The following is a 10,743-nucleotide window of genomic DNA, read 5'->3' on the forward strand; positions in this document are numbered from 1 at the left end:
CAACTCACTCTGGATTCATTTCTCTCCTTTACTTTTAACTTCTCTATAAGTTCTTCCCAGCTCCACCTAGAGGGTCATACTGAGCCTTTCCTTCAGCTAAATTATTCATTGAACAGGCTGCCTGGAATTTAATTGGCATTTCCCCCAAGTCACTTTCTTCAGAATTGATTCTCTACAGAGCATCTCTCTCCAAAAAAGTGACTCTTCACCCCTATATCTGAACACCAATCACTAAGCCCTGGCCCAGGGTTCTGCATGCCATTTATAGGGAGAGGAAGTCAGAAATTATTATATCAGAATTGTAATATATAGTAAAATATATATTATATTTTAATGAAGGATAATCCAAATTTTGAAATACAATCAACATGATTTTATTATGAAAGTAAAAGTTCTTCCAACCTCATGGTCAGTTTGCATATGACATTTAAAAACATCTGGAAAATCTTGCATTTTAATATCCCTCACAAATAGTCATGCAACACTACATATTCATCAGCAAAATGTTACAGTGCAAACAACAGATAATCCGTAATCATAAAATAAAGATTCAAAGAATAAACAAGCCTTCATTCATCCATCCATATAATTATACTTTCATTCAACAAATATTTACTGAGCACCAACTTCTCTGATAGACCCTAGAGTTAAAGTAGTCAACAAGACTGATGTATATATATGGCCATCATCTAATGGAACTTAAATTTTTTAAGGAAAACATAATCAAAGAAATAAATAATTAGCCCTTGAGGTAAGTGCCAGGAGGGAAAAAAATGGTGCTATAATAGAAAACAGTGGCAGAGTTAGAGGGACTTGGTGACTCAGGGAAGATATATCTGGGTAGGTAACACTTATTGTGAGACATGATGGATGCAAAGAAGTCAACCAGTCAAAAAGCCAGGGAGGGGAACTACAGGCACAGCACAAAGGCAAGACCTCTTGGCATGTTTGAGGACTAGAAAGAAGACCAGTGTAACTGGAGCTTATTGAGCTTCAAAGGGAGAGGTAGGCTATGAGGTCTGAGTTGTCTTTTGCTGCCATAGCCTATAGGGCACTGGTCACCATGATAAGGAATTTGCATTGTATTATTGGTCCAGTGGAAAATCAATCAAGTATTTAAAGCAGGAGAAGTATGTGATATGAGTTGCATTTTTAGAAGTTTCACTGGCCACTTTGAAAAGAAAGGATTAGGAGGAGGAAAGCATGGCCAATTAGGAAACTTGCTGTAGTTGTAGTAGTTTAGGTGAAATATTATACTAATGGATTAGAAAGGTAATGGTCGAGGTACAGGGAGAGAAGTGAAGGATTGAAGATACGTTTTAAAGATAGCAGAAGGCTTGCTGATGGACTGCATGTGGCAAGTGAGAGAAGAGATTGAGTCAAGGATGACCAGATGGCTTCTGGCTTTAGTAGTATGGCTAGTGAGGACACCGAGAGAGGGGGGTTTGAGAGAGGAACAGATTGGGAGTTGGAGGCTGAGGTAGAAGCAGAAGTAGGTTGGGGTGGAGAGGCAGGAAGAAAAATTTAATTTCAGAAAAGTTAAATTTGAAATATGGAAAGAGTTGTTCATGTAGGAATTTGAATATAGAAGCTTGAACGACAGAGAAAAGTCTGGGCTGGAGATATAAATACAGGAAATTTAAAGCCATGGGAATGAAAGACATCACCTCTATCCACATTCCTCCAGCCCCCTAAAGGGAAAGACTCTATCTTTTGATACTGATTTTGTATAAACTGATACCCTAGGGCTAAAATGGAATGTGATGTACTGACTGAACAGCAAAAGTTAGCTTCCCATTGGTGTAACTCTGATGATGGGAAAGCCTGAGAAAAATAGCAAAGCAATTTGAATCAATCCTTGGCTGGACCTAAACTGTTAGTGAGTTCCAAAATTTACATGGCCCTAAAATCATCTAAAGTGTTTTTTTTTTAATTTATTTTTTATTTTTTGGCCTCACTGTATGGCTTGTAGGATCTTAGTTCCTAACCAGGGATCAAACCCAGGCCCCCTGCAGTGGAAGTGCAGAGTCCTAACCACTGGACGGCCAGGGGATTCCTAATCATTTAAATTTTAAAAAGGAAAGACAAATACTGTATGATATAACTTATATGTGAAATCTGAAAAATACAACAAACTAATTAATAAAACAAAAATGAAGCAGATTCACACATACAGAGAACAAACTGGTGGGCACCAGTGGGGAGAGGGAATGGGGAGGGGCACTATGGGGGGGAAGGGTTATTATAGGATTATATGAAATCATGTATGTGAAACTTTTGAAAATTGTAAAGCACTATAGAATTTAAAGTATCTTTCATTAAATTAAAAATTGAATTAAATCTTTAAAAAGTCAAAAATAAAAATAAATAAAATTTGACTTCAAAATAAATAAAGAAAATTTTTAAAGCTTGAAAACTTTGGTTAGACCTGTTCTACATTAAATCAGGACACGGAGGCATGCTAAAATAGGAATCTACGCTTTGAAGATGGCCTATGAGCAAATCTGTCATTGAAGGGATCAAATAAAGCCTTTGTCTACAGAGTTAAGTCAGTAAGAGAATTCGAGCCCTTTAGCCAGACCAGAGAGTGTGATAGATGGTCCTTGCTACTTTGAAACCTGGAAGTTCTAAACATCATTATGCATCCAGATGTTTAACCATCTATAAATAACTCCTCCATGGAAAAGGAATTTGTAAAGGAAGCAAATGGCCAACTCAGTCAGCAACTTGATTACCGTACAGCATGGCAACTTTTCAAAATGAAACAGAATAAACAAAGTTGAAATAGAAAGGTACATATTGTGCCAATAGGGAAATTTGAGACTACATAAAAAGTGTCACAAGTCTGATTTTATTAGTTGACTTCCATTATGATGATTCTTCTTCCAAATAATCTTGAAAAGAGCTATCTTTAGTATGCTATAGCTATCTTTTGGTTCAGAAAAAAAATGATTTTTAGAAAGTTTAAATATTGCTCTGATCTTTAGGGCTGTCATTACTAAGACACACCAAAAAAGTGTTGTTTTATTTTTTAATTCGTAAGCTACAGTATCAGTATCTTTATTCCATTTTCTAACCAAAAGAAAAAAGATTAGAAATTTAATGTTTTTTGCTTGGCCCCAAGTTGATTGTCTTTTATGTTTGTTTGGTGTGATCACCATTAAATATGATACATTGGTCAGCAGTTAATTTCCATATATACTTGTGTGCAAACTAAGAACAAACTAGATTTTACAGGTCTAGTGGATTTGCTGAATTTCTCTTTAGTTCCTACCTTTAACATCTCTGTATAAACAAGTCCATGGCACAGCCAATCCCTGCATTTTAACAGCCACATATGGATTCATTCAACGTTTATCCACCTGACATTTTCATCTAGCTGTCAGAACTATGATGAAGTCCAACGCTAAGTCTGGTGTTCATGTCCCTTGTAACAGAGAAGAAAATACATTTTTTTCTGGCCCCAAATATTGCTTTATTTCCAGTAGCCATATGGCTTATCTTTTCTTCCAAAATATATGGCTTAAAACAGTAATCCACATATCATCTTCAACTCAGTGGACAGCACGATTATAGAATTTCTGCATTATTTTTAGAACAGTTATTTTGTCATGGAAAGTAACAACTCTTCAGGGAAGAGGGAACAACGCACCTCTGCCCAACTCCCATTATACTTTTGCGCGTTTCCAGTTTTCACTCCTATTTCTATTGAATGAACCAATTAATATCTTACCACCATCACCTAACCCTCATATCTTATTTACAATATATTATTAATAATTGTAGGACATTTGTTTAACTTGCAGGCTAAAAGTGACAAGAACGGACACACATATTTCTTGGCTAAAACCACAGACTCTAGAAATAGTTTTCACGGGAAGACATCTGAGTTCTAGTATCAGAATCTGCAAAATAGCTGTAACAATGCAAACATACTGTCCTTTGGTGTGGGGGGGAAGAAGTTGAAGGGAAAACTACCCCTAGTTTTCCTGGGACTATTCTAACAGGCATTGAAAAGCAAGGCAGAAAATAAGTTTTAGATTTCTCTTGTCTCTTTTCTTCTAAAATGAACATCTCCCAAGTCTTTAGAAAACTCTTTAATTAAACTTCTTGATCAAAAAGCAGAGTAACCATTTAGAAGCTCCAAAAATTTAAGTTCTTTTTCTAGTTTGTATTGAGTTTTGAAAATGAGAGTTAACTTTTAAAACACGAAGTGTTCATTTATATGTAAAAATACTTCTTAGGCAATTCAATTTTGAACTGTCTGCTTTGGTCATCTTGATAGCTTGGAAAAGCAGAACACCACTATGGGGGTGAGACACTTGCATTTATCTTAATAAATTGCAAATTTTAGATTGAACTAATCTTCAAGGCAGAGTTTTACACATGTGTGCATCAGATACAAATTGCTTAACATATCATAAAACATAATTTATTAAGAACAACCTCACTAGGTACAATGAAGCTGTGAGCCAATCAAATCTTTGAGTCATTTTAGCCATTAATTTGTAATTGGGTGTGATGATTGAAATAAGCCCCAACATACAAGGGGAAGATGAAACAGCTCCTTGAGGGTCAGTGGTAGAGAATGGTTTACAAAGACAGCTATGTTTCTGAGCATATTTATGCATACATGTCTTCTTGTAGAAAAACAATTATACCTGAATTTTGAAACAGCAATAGTCTTGAAATCTCAAGATTTGTTTGACTCAAATAAAATCATCTGAGTATATCATTTTGTTGGAGTATTAAATTTCCTAATCCCACGTAAAATGATTTCATGACTTACACATTTTTTAACTGTTTCCAAATATTTATATGACCAGTACTTTCTAAAATAGCAAAAAACTGTAACTTTTAAGTATCAATCAGTTAATTAAGAAACATACAGTGATGATATTGGCTCACTTTTTTACTAATACCCATTAAGGTAAAGGCATAGTATTGATTTATACATTTTAAGAATGAAATTAATGTGGATTTCCGATTCCAGTGCTATAGCTGACTAGAGATGCTAAGAGCCCTTTTTCAAGAAAACAACTCAAGGATGCATAATAAGTAGTTTTGATTGCATGACTGGGCTCACAGGATGTGAGGAAAGTATTTCGCTCTCCCCTCCCACAAAAAAGTCCATTGAAAACTGATCAGTGAGCAGTCAACACACCCAAGAGGCTAGATGATCTCATGAGCAACGTTAATGTCAACATTATGGTAGAAAGACTGAACATTAAATCAGCAACATAGTGCTGGAGCTGTTCCTGAAAATCCTATACGAAGCCGGAGACACTCGAGGGGTATTAAAATAGTTATGAAGTTGGCCTTGCCACCTGGCTCATAGTAAAAGTAAATACAAATTCTCTGTAGAGGAAAACATCCACCATTTGAGTAATCAGGTTTGTCTAAGTTTAAGAACATCCAAATATGAGCATACAACTTGAAATGTCCAAAAATAAGAAAACCAACTATCATCTATGAAAGCCAGCATAAGTAACAAGAACAAAAATAAATTCCCAAAGATTTTATTCAAAAACAAACTGTTTACTTTGATTGTAGTAACTGGTGGAGGACACTAAGAGGGTTTCTAAAATGGTAGTAACATGCAGTTTCCTGAACTATGTGCTAATTATACGGGTGGTTCACTTTAAGAAAATACATTGTGTTATATACTTATTATTAGTACACTTTTCCCCACGTATGTTAATATTTAATTAAGAAGTTTACTTTTAAAACGCAATAAACATGCAAACTCTGTAGGCCAATAACTAACAATATTTTTTAACATCTTTATTAATAGAGTATAATTGCTTTACAATGGTGTGTCAGTTTCTGCTTTATAACAAAGTGAATCAGTTATACATATACATATGTCGCCATATCTCTTCCCTCTTGCATCTCCCATCCTCCCACCCTCCCTATCCCACCCCTCTAGGTGATCACAAAGCACCGAGCTGATCATCGTGCGCTATGCGGCTGCTTCCCACTAGCTATCTATTTTACGTTTGGCAGTGTATATATGTCCATGCCACTCTCTCACTTTGTCCCAGCTTACCCTTCCCCCTCCCCGTATCCTCAAGTCCATTATCTAGTAGGTCTGCATCTTTATTCCCATCTTGCTCCTAGGTCCTTCTGACCATTTTCTTTCTATTTTTTTTTTTTTTTAGATTCCATATATATGTGTTAGCATACGGTATTGTTGTTCTCTTTCTGACTTAATTCACTCTGTATGACAGTCACTAGGTCCATCCACCTCATTACAAATAACTCAGTTTCATTCCTTTTTATGGCTGAGTAATATTCCATTGTATATATGTGCCAAATTTTCTTTATCCATTCATCTGTTGATGGACACTTAGGTTGCTTCCATGTTCTGGCTATTGTAAATAGAGCTGCAATGAACATTTTGGTACATGACTCTTTTTGAATTATGGTTTTCTCAGGGTATATGCCCAGTAGTGGGATTGCTGGGTCATATGATAGTTCTGTTTTTTGTTCTTTAAGGAAGCTCCATACTGTTCTCCATGGTAGCTGTATCAGTTTATATTCCCACCAACAGTGCAAGAGGGTTCCCTTTACTCCACACCCTCTCCAGCATTTATTGTTTCTAGATTTTTTGACGATGGCCATTCTAACCGGTGTGAGATGATATCTCATTGTAGTTTTGATTTGCATTTCTCTAATGATTAATGATGTTGAGCATTCTTGCATGTGTTTCTTGGCAATCTGTATGTCTTCTTTGGAGAAATGTCTATTTAGGTCTTCTGCCCATTTTGGGATTGGGTTGTTTGTTTTTTGATATTGAGCTGCATGAGTTGCTTGTATGTTATGGAGATTAATCCTTTGTCAGTTGCTTCATTTGCAAATATTTTCTCCCATTCTGAGGGTTGTCTTTTTGTCTTGTTTACAGTTTCCTTTGCTGTGTAAAAGCTTTTAAGTTTCATTAGGTCCCACTGGTTTATTTTTGTTTTTATTTCCATTTCTCTAGGAGGTGGGTCAAAAAGGATCTTGCTGTGATTTATGTCATAGAGTGTTCTACCTATATTTTCCTCTAAGACTTTAATGGTGTCTGGACTTACATTTAGGTTTAATCCATTTTGAGTTTATTTCTGTGTATGGTGTTAGGGACTGTTCTAATTTCATTCTTTTACATGTAGCTGTCCAGTTTTCCCAGCACCACTTATTGAAGAGGCTGTCTTTTCTCCACTGTATATTCTTGCCACCTTTATCAAACAGAAGGTGACCATATGTGCATGGGTTTATCTCTGGGCTTTCTATTCTGTTCCATTTATCTGTATTTCTCTTTTTGTGCCAGTACCATACTGTCTTGATTACTGTAGTTTTGTAGTATAGTCTGAACTCAGGGAGCCTGATTCCTCCAGCTCCGTTTTTCTTTCTCAAGATTGCTCTGGCTATTCAGGGTCTTTGCATTTCCATACAAATTATGAAATTTGTTCTTCTAGTTCTGTGAAAAATGCCAGTGGTAGTTTGATAGAGATTGCATTGAATCTGTAGATTGCTTTGGATAGTAGACTCATTGTCACAATGCTGATTCTTCCAATCCAAGAACATGGTATATCTCTCCATCTGTTTGTATCATCTTTAATTTCTTTCATCAGTGTCTTATAATTTTCTGCATACAAGTCTTTTGTCTCCTTATGTAGGATTATTCTTAGATATTTTAATCTTTTTGTTGCAATGGTAAATGAGAGTGTTTTCTTAATTTCACTTTCAGATTTTTCCTCATTAGTGTATAGGAAAGTAAGAGATTTCTGTGCATTAATTTTGTATCCTGCTACTTTACCAAATTCATTGATTAGCTCTAGCAGTTTTCTGGTAACATCTTTAGGATTTTCTATGTATAGTATCATGTCATCTACAAACAGTGACAGCTTTACTTCTTCTTTTCCAATTTGGATTCCTTTTATTTCTTTTTCTTCTCTGATTGCTGTGGCTAAAACTTCCAAAACTATGTTGAATAATAGTGTTGAGAGTGGACAACCTTGTCTTGTTCCTGATCTTAGTGGAAATGGTTTCAGTTTTTCATGATTGAGGATGATGTGGGCTGTGGGTTTGTGATACATGGCCTTTATTATTTTGAGGAAAGTTCCCTCTATGCCTACTTTCTGGAGGGTTTTTATCATAAATGGGTGTTGAACTTTGTCAAAAGCTTTCTCTGCATCTATTGAGATGATCATATGGTTTTTCTCTTTCTATTTGTTAATATGGTTCATCACGTTGATTGATTTGAGTATACTGAAGAATCCTTGCATTCCTGGGATAAACCCCACTTGATCATGGTGTAGGATCCTCTTAATGTGATGTTGAATTCTGTTTGCTAGTATTTTGTTGAGGATTTTTGCATCTATGTTGATCATTGATATTGGCCTGTAGTTTTCTTTCTTTGTGACATCTTTGTCTGGTTTTGGTATCAGAGTTACGGTGGCCTCGTCAAATGAGTTTGGGAGTGTTCCTCCCTCTGTTATATTTTGGAAGAGTTTGAGAAGGATAGGTGTTAGTTATTCTCTAAATGTTTGATAGAATTCCCCTGTGAAGCCATCTGGTCCTGAGCTTTTTGTTTGTTGGAAGATTTTTAATCACAGTTTCAATTTCAGTGCTTGTGATTGGTCTCTTCATATTTTCTATTTCTTCCTGGATCAGTCTTGGAAGGTTGTGCATTTCTAAGAATTTGTCCATTTCTTACACATTGTCCATTTTATTGGCATAGAGTTGCTTGTATTAATCCTTCATGATCCTTTGTATTTCTACAGTGTCAGTTGTTACTTCTCCTTTTTCATTTCTAATTCTATTGATTTGCGTCTTCTTCCTTTTTTTCTTGATAGGTCTGGCTAATGGTTTATCAATTTTGTTTATCTTCTCAAAGAACCAGCTTTTAGTTTTATTGATCTTTGCTATCGTTTCCTTCATTTCTTTTTCATTTATTTCTGATCTGATCTTTATGATTTCTTTCCTTCTGCTAATTTTGGGGTTTTTTCTTTTTCTTTCTCTAATTGCTTTAGGTGTAAGTTTAGTTTGTTTATTCGAGATGTTTCCTGTTTCTTAAGGTAGGCTTGTATAGCTATAAACTTCCCTCTTAGAACTGCTTTTGCTGCATCCCATAGGTTTTCGGTCATTGTGGTTTCATTGCCATTTGTTTCTAGGTAGTATATTTTGATTTCCTCTTTAATTTCTTCAGTGATCTCTTGGTCATTAAGTAGTGTGCTGTTTAGCCTCCATGTGTTTTTATTTCTTACAGATCTTTTCCTGTAATTGATAACTAGTCTCATAGCGTTGTGGTCAGAGAAGATACTTGATATAATTTCACTTTTCTTAAATTTACCAAGGCTTGATTTGTGAACCAAGATATGATCTATCCTGGAGAATATTCCAAGAGCACTTGAGAAGAATGTGTATTCTGTTGTTTTTGGATGGAATGTCCTATAAATATCAATTAAGTCCATCTTGTTTAATGTATCATTTAAAACTTGTGTTTCCTTATTTATGTTCATTTTGGATGATCTGTCCATTGGTGAAAGTGGGGTGTTAAAGTCCCCTACTATGATTGTGTTACTATCGATTTCCCCTTTTATGGCTGCTAGTATTTGCCTTATGTATTGAGGTGCTCCTATGTTGGGTACATAAATATTTACAACTGTTATGTCTTCTTCTTGGATTCATCTCTTTCTTGATCATTATGTAGTGTCCTTCTTTGTCTCTTGTAATAATCTCTGTTTTAAAGTCTATTTTGTCTGATATGAGAATTGCTACTCCAACTTTTTTTTTCATTTCCATTTGCATGGAATATCTTTTTCTATTCCCCTCACTTTCAGTCTGTATGTGTCCCTAGGTCTGAAGTGGGTCTCTTGTAGACAGCATATATACGGTCTTGTTTTGGTATCCATTCAGCCAGTCTATGTCTTTAGGTTGGAGCATTTAGTCCATTTACATTTAAGGTAGTTATCGATATGTAGGTTCCTATTACCATTTTCTTAATTGTTTTGGGTTTGTTATTGTATGTCTTTTCCTTCTCTTGTTTTTCCTGCCTTAGAGACATTCCTTTAGCATTTGTTGTAAACTTGGTTTGGTGATGCTCAATTCTCTTAGCTTCTGCTTGTCTGTAAAGCTTTTAATTTCTCCACCAGATCAGAATGAGATCCTTGCTGGGTAGAGTAATCTTGGTTGTAGGTTTTACTCTTTCATCACTTTAAATACATCCTGCCACTCCCTTCTGGCTTGCAGAGTTTCGGCTGAAAGTTCAGCTGTTAACCTTATGGGGATTCCCTTATGTGTTACCTGTTGTTTTTCCCTTGCTGCTTTTAATATTTGTTCTTTGTATTTAATTTTTGATAGTTTGATTAATATGTGTCTTGGTGTGTTTCTCCTTGGATTTATCCTGTATGGGACTCTCTGTGCTTCCTGGACTTGACTAACTATTTCCTTTCCCATATTAGGGAAGTTTTCAACTATAATCTCTTCAAATATTTTCTCAGTCACTTTCTTTTTCTCTTCTTCTTCTGGGACCCCTATAATTTGAATGTTGGTGTGTTGAATGTTCTCCCAGAGGTCTCTGAGATTGTCCTCAATTCTTTTCATTCTTTTTTCTTTATTCTGCTCTGCAGTAGTTATTTCCACTATTTTATCTTCCAGGTCACTTATCTGTTCTTCTGCCTCAGTTATTCTGCTCTTGACCCCTTCTAGAGAATTTTTAATTTCATTTACTGTGTTGTTCATCTCTGTTTGTTTGCTCTT

Source organism: Delphinus delphis, chromosome 13 (assembly GCF_949987515.2).
Source record: "Delphinus delphis chromosome 13, mDelDel1.2, whole genome shotgun sequence".
Taxonomy (NCBI): Eukaryota; Metazoa; Chordata; class Mammalia; order Artiodactyla; family Delphinidae; genus Delphinus; species Delphinus delphis.